We start from the raw sequence: 8,713 nt of genomic DNA on the forward strand, positions 1-8,713 counted from the left end.
ACAATGTTCTCTAAAGATGAAATTTTCTTGTGAACCATGGTTTAAGGATTGGTAGTTTGAAAGCATAGTAGCTAGTAAAGCATGTAAAGGTGGAATGAAGGAGTAACAAAATCCATGCATTAGATGTTAATGCTCTTTCGTAATGGTGTGTAATGTGTAAACTCTTTGTTTTGGGCTTAACAATAGGTTGTCATTATCTTTGCTTGGGTGAGGCTCTGTTCAGAATAAGGTTCGTAAATCAATTGGTAACCCCCCTAATTGCAATTAAACTATCATGCTTCACATTGACTAGGGTGGGGTGAATTTGTATTGATGCATCTTAGAGTCTACAATAGTAAGAGGGGATTTATGAAAGCTATAATTATACAAAACTTGGGGCATATAAGGAGTGGTAGTACAATGTCTTCATATGTCTTTAATGCTAATGTTATGGGCCCTCATGGTTTTTGTTTATTTCTTGTACACATCAATAGGTCCGAATGGTTTCTGTTTATTTCTTATACTAATCTAGCTAGGCCAATAGCTGTGGGTTGTCTATGATAACTATTTAGGTAGGGCACTATTTTTATTCTTCTTGTTGCTCTAATTATCTCTGTGAATTTGTTTCTAGCGCTCTTAGTATTCCCAATTAGGTTAAAGATATCCAAGTTGCATAGGTTGATCCTTTAATTTAGTCTAAGTTGAGGTTGCATCACCCATCAACATAGTGATGATTGTACCCAACATCTATTGTTTGGTTTGTGCATGCTTCATCATATCATAAATTGGAATATATTCCCTCGTGTAATCTCCACATCAGCTTATCATGTCTTCCATGCCTATGGTGCAAAACCTTTGTGGCAATGTTAGAGTTAGAATATTCGATATATCTACCAAGACATTGAATAATGACTTGGTCATCATTATCTTCTTGTCAAACTTCTATTTGTAGCCTTATTGGGACCGGAAAAGAGCCACCGTGGGGACTGATCTATAACTGGTCACCAACCGAGCTTGAAGCTCTTCGAGCCTACATAGAGGAAATTTTGGCAAATGGGTTCATTCGACATTTGAAATCTCTAGCCAACGCACCTATTTTCTTTGTGCCACATAGAGATAGAGGATGAGTATCACTTCACATGCAAGTGTTGTTAACCATTCTGTTGGAAACACCTTCGATATGCCTACAAGCTATTGGTATCAAGGGAAGTGTAACGTGAAGACTTGTGCACGGAGGCGTCGTTAGGGGGAAGAAAACAGAGAGCATACCCGGAATAGAGCCTGGGTCGTATACGTAATTGAGACCTTAGAAATGACAGCATACAGATGAAAACAACAAGAGCTAATAGATATGTATTACTGCAAACACTTATCGATGATTACAAAAACATGGCCCACATCCGGTGACCTTACAAAGCTCTTATAACTATGAAACGACCTCGCCTAGGCTCTAGATATCTCTCCCTTGCCGAGGTATGCAGACCTCGGTTTATATACTTTTTCTTCATACAGAGCCGAGTGGTCGGCTGACTGTGAGGCTCGAAACTCAGCGTTTTCCTAACTCTACCTTCCTTACCTACTCGCCTTACCTACCGGCGTATTACAGTTAACTAATTTATATTTCTGGCCTATGGACAACACTTGCCACACCCGTGGGACAGGACTTTGTCCGTCGGACCCACGGTTCACCATGGATTTAGCAAAACAACACAAATTACAAAATTGCCCGTTCCTACGAGGGCTTATAGGTTGGTTTTATTCCTCTTCCAATATGCCGAGGATATCCTCGGGGGCGTGGGGTTGGGCTGGCTGCTCAGCAGGTGGGGTTGGTGATGGAGGTTGTGTTGCCGAGTTGGGGATGACGATGTTGTTGTGTGTGCCCTCCTCTGTTGGGACCGATTCAGGCAGGGTCGGGGTTATAGTCTGTGGCTCTGGTCGGATGTGGAGGTCTATAGGGGTAGGTTCCTCCGGTCTAACTGCCGTGGTGAGTGGCTCGGTTGGGATGTGGAGGTCGGTAGGGGTAGGTTCCTCTGGTCGAGCTGCCGTGGGGAGTGACTCGGTTCCTTGCTCGGTGGTGGTGGGAGCTTTGTGACTCCTGGTAGCGAGTTGTTCCTCCTCGTACGCTTCGGCTTCTAAACGAAACACCATTAGATCGTCGTTGAATTCCTCCAAGAGTTGCTCGATGGCCGCAGTGTGGGATGTTGCCAAGGTATGATATTCCTCCGTTAAGTCTTCACGGAGGGTCTGGATGCTGGTGTCAACCATCTTGTAAAACCCTCGGCCCTCCTTCCGTCGGTTCTCGGCATCCGCACGTAGTATATGTAGGTCCGCGGCTTGGGCTGACCACCCCTGCCAGACATGGCCAAGCGTTTCTTTGATCTTCGTGGTGAATTGCTGGCAATACTTGTTGATTAGGGTCTTGATTTTGGTATCGTCCATGCTGATGCTCGCGCAGTGAACTTCCAGTGCCTCCCTTGCGGCCTTGGCTTCTGCTTGGCTTTTGCGGGCGAAGAGTGCTAAAGTAGTTTGATTATCTTTTGCTTTTTCAGTGATGAGTGCGATGGTCTGCTCATAACGGTTGGTGAGCTGAGCTACAGTTTCGTCCCTTTCCTGTCGCCAAGCGTCCCGGTGTTGTTCTCTGACGACGATGTGCTCGGTTTGCAACTGGTGATATGCATTGAAAATTTTTGCTCGTTGCTCCTTCGAGATCCTCCACTTTTGCATATGTTTGTTGGCCATGTCCTGGAAGGCTCTTTGATGGCGTCGTAATTCCTGGTTGTTTGCGAAGAGCTCTTGTTCCCGTTGGCTATTCTGCTCGGTTTCTTTGATGAAACGTTCTTTAGCCTTAGAGATAGAGACCTGGAGGGTCATCACCTCTCGTTCTCGTGCTTCAAGCGTGGCTGACCTTTCAGCAAGCAGTCGCTTGAGGTTCACTTCGCGGCTCGTGGCTTGTTCCCGTAGCTGGCCAAGAATGTTGTTGTGGTTCTGTTCTGCCAACTCGGCTAGAGCGATCTGGGCTTGAAGCTCCTCCTGGTAGTCCTGAAGGGGAGGCCCTGTCTGGGTTGCCGCTTGCTGGATTTGGGCTGAGGACTCCTTGTCTGTTTGTGTCGCTCGTTCCATGACGACTAGAGGTGGTGGCGTTTGCATGGAGGCTTGGCTGGTTTGGGGGTGCGGGCTGATATCTGCCCGTGACGATGGCTCACTTGTTTGTACCGAGTTCGTCATTGTGTTGGCCTCGGCCGTGGCTACCTTGGGGTGGGCGGTGTCGTCTTTGTGTGCATCGGTACCTTCAACACTCGGGCCCGGGTTCGGAAGAGTGGCTGGTGAGACAATGTCACTCGGTGCAGGGACGCTTAAGGGCGGCTATTGCTGCGTGAATGTCGCCAGTTTCTCCTCGACGGCTTGCCATAGGTCGGTAGCCCGTTAGGCTTGCTGATGCGCCGTTTTGATACGTCGGGCCATGTCCTTGGCTGCCCGAGTAGTGTGGTGTAGATTGCGATATGCCTCGACCAAGGCCATGTTCAGATCTGGTAGTTCCATGAGGAACGAAGCATTCTGTGCTTGCTTCTTCCGTCCTATCTTCTGTAAGGCTCGATCCTCGTGTGGTTCAATTTCACCCATTAGAGCGTGTTGAATCATCTTCGTTTCGGCGTGCTCCTCGGCCATACGAGCGATGACAGCTACTTGGGCGCGCGCGAGGAAATCCATTAACTCATAAGTTATGCCCAGTTGAAGTAGTGCACCGAACTCGTATGCCTCCTTGGGGAGATCTTTGTAAACGAGGACTTCCTCCTCTGATATCTGCGTGGTTTGTCCACGCTCGATTGTACCGACTTGGAGCCATGACTCCGTTGGTACTATGTCCGTGGAGGTGGGGCTGGCCTCTTTTGATTTCTGACGCTGGTCGCCTTCGGTTTCGGTGGTTGCCTCTCGAATGATGCGGCGTCCTTTTGGCGGCTGATCCTGTGTGTCCGGGGTCGGTGGTGTTGGCTCCTCGGCATGTTTCCTCTTTTGCTGCCGGATGGCCGAGGGCTGCTGGCTTGTGGGCCGTGGGCTCGGTTGCGGAGAGGTCATTGATGTCCTTGGCAGTTTCTGCCATATGGTGACATCCTCGGGGAAGGGCTCCTCGGCCTTGTCCCATTCGACACGGGTCGCTGCTACCGCCCGTTGTCTCTGTGTTTTTGGTGGGGGTGATGCCGAGGCGGAAGCGGGGTTCCGAACGCCTGAGGGAGGTGGAGAAGACGAGGGGTCTTCCCATTCTTCTTGGGTTATCTCCAAAATCTTCTCCTGTTGTTTCCTTGGTGGTGGTAGAGAGGTCAGGATGCGACGAGGGGAAACCGAAGGAGGTGGGTAGAGCACTGTAAGGAAGTGATTGATCACAGGCAACAAACGCTTACCGGTTTGGAAGGATTCGAGCGCCGCACGGACACCTTCGCCTGTGATGATTCCCCAGTCGATTTTGTTTCCCTCGTAGGCACTGATAATGATCGCCGCTTTGCTCTGTGGCATACTTGTAGGGTTGGTATGCACGAATGCGTACTCCATCAGGATACGAGCGAGTTCTCTGAATGCCTTGTTGGATCCACCGTAGGTGCGATAGGCTTTACCAGATATGGAATACGCACCAAAGTATTCCTTCAGGGTCGTGGAATGGGGAATCTCAACTTCATGATCACCTCCTCGCTTCAGGTCCAAGGCAACACGAATCATATTGTTGGTGACTGTATCTGGGTGGATTTGGCGTGCGACCGCTTGGGCATCAGGGTGTGCAGGGGTATCGATCACCTTTAAATAACCACCCAATCCTCGTTCCTGAAGCCAGGAGCGGGTTTCCTGTGAAGCTGCAAGAGGCATAATGGACTCGGGGTTCTGTTGTGTGGAAGATTGGGGAAGGAGGATGAGACCATGCCGAGACAGAGTGAGGGAAGGAGATGGTTGTGGTGTAGCAAAGGGGCTACGAGGACAAGAGAGGGCTTGTGAGCAAGAGCGGTGGGAGCGATGAAAGCGCTGAGAGCGAGAGGAGGGTTGAGAGCTTGGGAGCGATGAAGGCTATGTGTGCAAGAAAACGGCTGTGTGTGGGGTGTGCTTGGGGTAATTGTTTTTTAGCGAACGCCTAGGGTTTTGTGCATGAAGAGGAGCTTGAAGATTCTTGGTCGTGGATGCCATAATAGGATATTATGGCCACGTGTCGTAGGGAGTTAGTGTGGTGCCTTGGATGCTGTGCATGTGCCTTTAAATACTTAAGTGAATGTGAAAGTGACTAGTGTGTGCCTCTAAACATGACGTGATTTGGGTGATGTGGTAGGTGGTTTAGGTGGAACTAACTAATTGCTAAAACTATGCCTAATCCTACCTAATGTATGCTTTGGAATGTTGGTGGGTTATTACCAAGGGGAACACGTGGCCTCCTTTGTGGCATTGTCCGTGCCGTGAGACTCGACGAAAGGGTTGGCTGGGGTATTTCCCTGGTACGGTCGCAGTCGAAATCCATTCACCCAGCCTTTGACAATTTCCCCGACAAGGGTGCCGAGCTGGAACGTGCCGTTAAACTCGTCAATAATCCAGAAGGGGCCGGTCCATCGAAATCGTAACTTTCCTGGCATAGCACTGAGTTGTGTTTGAAAAACGAGGACCGGTTTGCCTATGGTCAGTTCTTGTTCCAATCCTTTCCGATGTCGGTCCACAAAGGCTTTCCGTTGTCATTGGCGTTGTTCAAGTTGGGCCATGCTCGCTACTCGGTCCTCGCCAAGTTCGAGGAGTTGTTCCAGCCTCAATTGTTCGGATTGGGCCTTGGGGAGCCGTACTTTAACTTGAACTCGGAGACTCGGAACTTGGAACTCGATAGGCATTACGGCTTTGAGAGCAAAAGCCATCTGAAAGGGGGTGGATTGACTGCTCATTTTGAATGTAGTGCGATAAGCCCATAGTGCACTTTGGAGCTTGTCATCCCAATCGGTGCAGTTCTCGTTGACGATCTTCTTCAGGATTGTTTGGAGAATTTTGTTAGTTGATTCTGCCAATCCGTTTGCCTGCGGGTAGTATGGTGTACTTTTCTTATGTACAACCGCGTAGTGTGTCGTAAGCTTGCGTATTATATGGTTTATGAAGTGCCCACCTTGGTCACTAATGAGCTCAATTGGGCATCCATAACGGCACCAGAGATGTTCGTACACGAATTTGGCCGTGGATGCTATCGTGTTGTCTCGTAAAGCCATTGCCTCGACCCATTTTGTGCAGTAGTCCGTGGCCACGATGATATACTTATTACTGGTTCGGGCTGCGGCTGGTTTGAAGGGTCCCACAAAATCTAACCCCCATTTTTGAAATGGTTCCAATGGAAGAATGGGTTGGTGTGGCATTCGAGCTTGTTCCATCGGCTGTCCCAACCGTTGGCACAAGTCGCACTGTCGGCAGAACTCATGGGCATCCTTTTTCGTTGTAGGCCACCATAACCCACTCTGCCATACTTTCCTTGCCGTGGACTCTCCGGCGTAGTGTCTGCCAGCGATTCCTAGGTGGGCCTCTTGGAGGATGGCCTTCTTCTCGAATTTTCGAATTGCCCGACGCCATATTCCGTCCGAGCCTTTGTGGTAGAGGATGTCGGAAACGAGACAAAAGTTTCGGCTACGTACTGCGAGTCGTTTCTGCACATTGAGGGCCATGTGGTCGGGAGGCAAGCCAGTACTAAGGAAATGGGTCATCTTCGTGATCCATTCATCTTCTTTGTCCTCTGGCAACGTTGTGAGATGAAATAGGCCGGCATCGAGTAAATCGTCATACGTGGACTCGGCAAGGTCTCCTGACTCGAGGCGGCTTAGGTAGTCAGCGACGACGTGTTGGACTCCGGGTCGATGCTGTATATGAAAATCAAACTCTTGTAACAGGAACATCCATCGAGCCAGTCGACCTGTCAGGGTTTGTTTATTGACCAGGTAAAGGAGGGCCGAGTGATCGACGTGAAATGTGAATTTTCGGCCTAGGAGGTAATGGCGAAATTTACTGATGCTGTAGATCATACCGAGGGCCTCTCGTTCGGTGGTTGAATAGTTCTTTTCCGCAGCCGAGAGACGTCGGCTAGCATAATACACTGGCTGATACCAATTTGGGGGCGTGCATTGCATAAGTGCGCTCCCGATGGCGATATCTGATGCGTCCATGAAGACGTGAAAAGGTTCCGACCATATCATGGGCTGTACAACTGGGGCATGCGAGAGCATTAATTTCAAACCTTGGTAAGCCTCGTCCTCGATTGAAGTCCATTGAAAGGGGAGTCAATGCCCCGCCGTGTGTAGTGTTTGTTGGGAGACAGGTCCCTCCGGATGGGAAGAGAAAAGAACAGTGCTGATGAACAAACTCGGCTACGGAGAGCCGGATGATGCAGACCCGGTGAAGACCGGATAAGGAGTACCCGGCTACGGAGAGCCGGATGATGCAGACCCGGTGAAGACCGGATGAGGAGTACCCGGCTACGGAGAGCCGGATGATGCAGACCCGGTTAGGACCGGATGAGGAGTACCCGACTACAGAGAGCCGGATGGTGCTAACCCGGTGAGGAATGCTCACTGGACGAAGAGACATATTCGTAAATATGTTTCTAAGAGCCCATCGAGGCTATATTTGTAAATAACCGAAAAGTCATATTAGTATAAATATGACTTAGGGCAACCTTTTATGTTATTATTGTTATTCTTGTTGGTGCAAGAAAAGAGAGAGCGCGTAACTGTGTACAGAGAGAGAGAAAGTGGTCGTTGCCTCTGGTGTAACCGCCGCCTGTGGCGAAGATCGTGAGCACGAGGTTGTTGCCTCCGTGAACTCACTGTTGTACATTCTAGCATAGTGATAGTTTGTAGCCTGTGGGCTGCCGTGGTTTTTCCCTCTTTGGGTTTTCCACGTAAACATCCTGTGCACTCGTTTCTTCTTCGTGTCATGTTTTATTTCCCGTTTTTCTGTGGATGATTCTAAGCTCGGTTGTGGCCGAGCGTTGTGCAAAAGGAGCCTTGAGTTCCCGACAGTGTTGTCGCGAAATCGGCCAGGTGGCGTATCATCCAGCTGTGCCATATGATTTGTCCCAGAAATCGGCTGAGGCCTTTTGCGTTCGAGGGTGCGGGGGCGTTTAGGATGGCTTGTACTTTATCTGGGTCCATGGAGATACCTTCTTGACTGACGATGTGCCTGAGTAGGTTTCCGCTTGTGACCAAGAACGCGTATTTTACCGGGTTTAAACTTAACCGAGCCTGGCAACATCGATCAAGACAGAGATGTAACTGGGTCATGTGTTCTAGTCGCTGACCATATACGGCGAAGTCATCGAGAAAGACTTGCATGAACGCCGGGATATACTCGTTAAAAATTTCGGTGATGATGCGCTGGAACGTGGCCGGCGCCGTTTTTAAACCGAACATCATTACTTCTGCCACGAAAACACCCCATTCCGTGACAAATGCTGTTTTCTCCTGATCATTCGGGTGCATTCTGATTTGGTTGTAACCACTGAACCCGTCTAGAAAGCTGTAGCATTCGTGACCTGCCACTGTGTCGAGAATGCTATCCGTAAACGGGAGAGGGAATCCATCCGTGACCGTTGCAACATTAAGCTTGCGGTAGTTGACGCAAACTCGGATTTTCCCTTTTTCTTGGGGACGACTACGATTGGGCTTAACCATGTGGCGTGTTTTACAGGTCGTATGAACCCAACTCGGAGGAGCTTGTCTATTTCTTCCTTGACCTTAGCTGC

This window comes from Azolla caroliniana, unplaced genomic scaffold (assembly GCF_043228905.1).
Source record: "Azolla caroliniana isolate FFs.n. ecotype wild unplaced genomic scaffold, voAzoCaro1.0.p SCAF_6, whole genome shotgun sequence".
NCBI classification, from domain to species: Eukaryota; Viridiplantae; Streptophyta; class Polypodiopsida; order Salviniales; family Salviniaceae; genus Azolla; species Azolla caroliniana.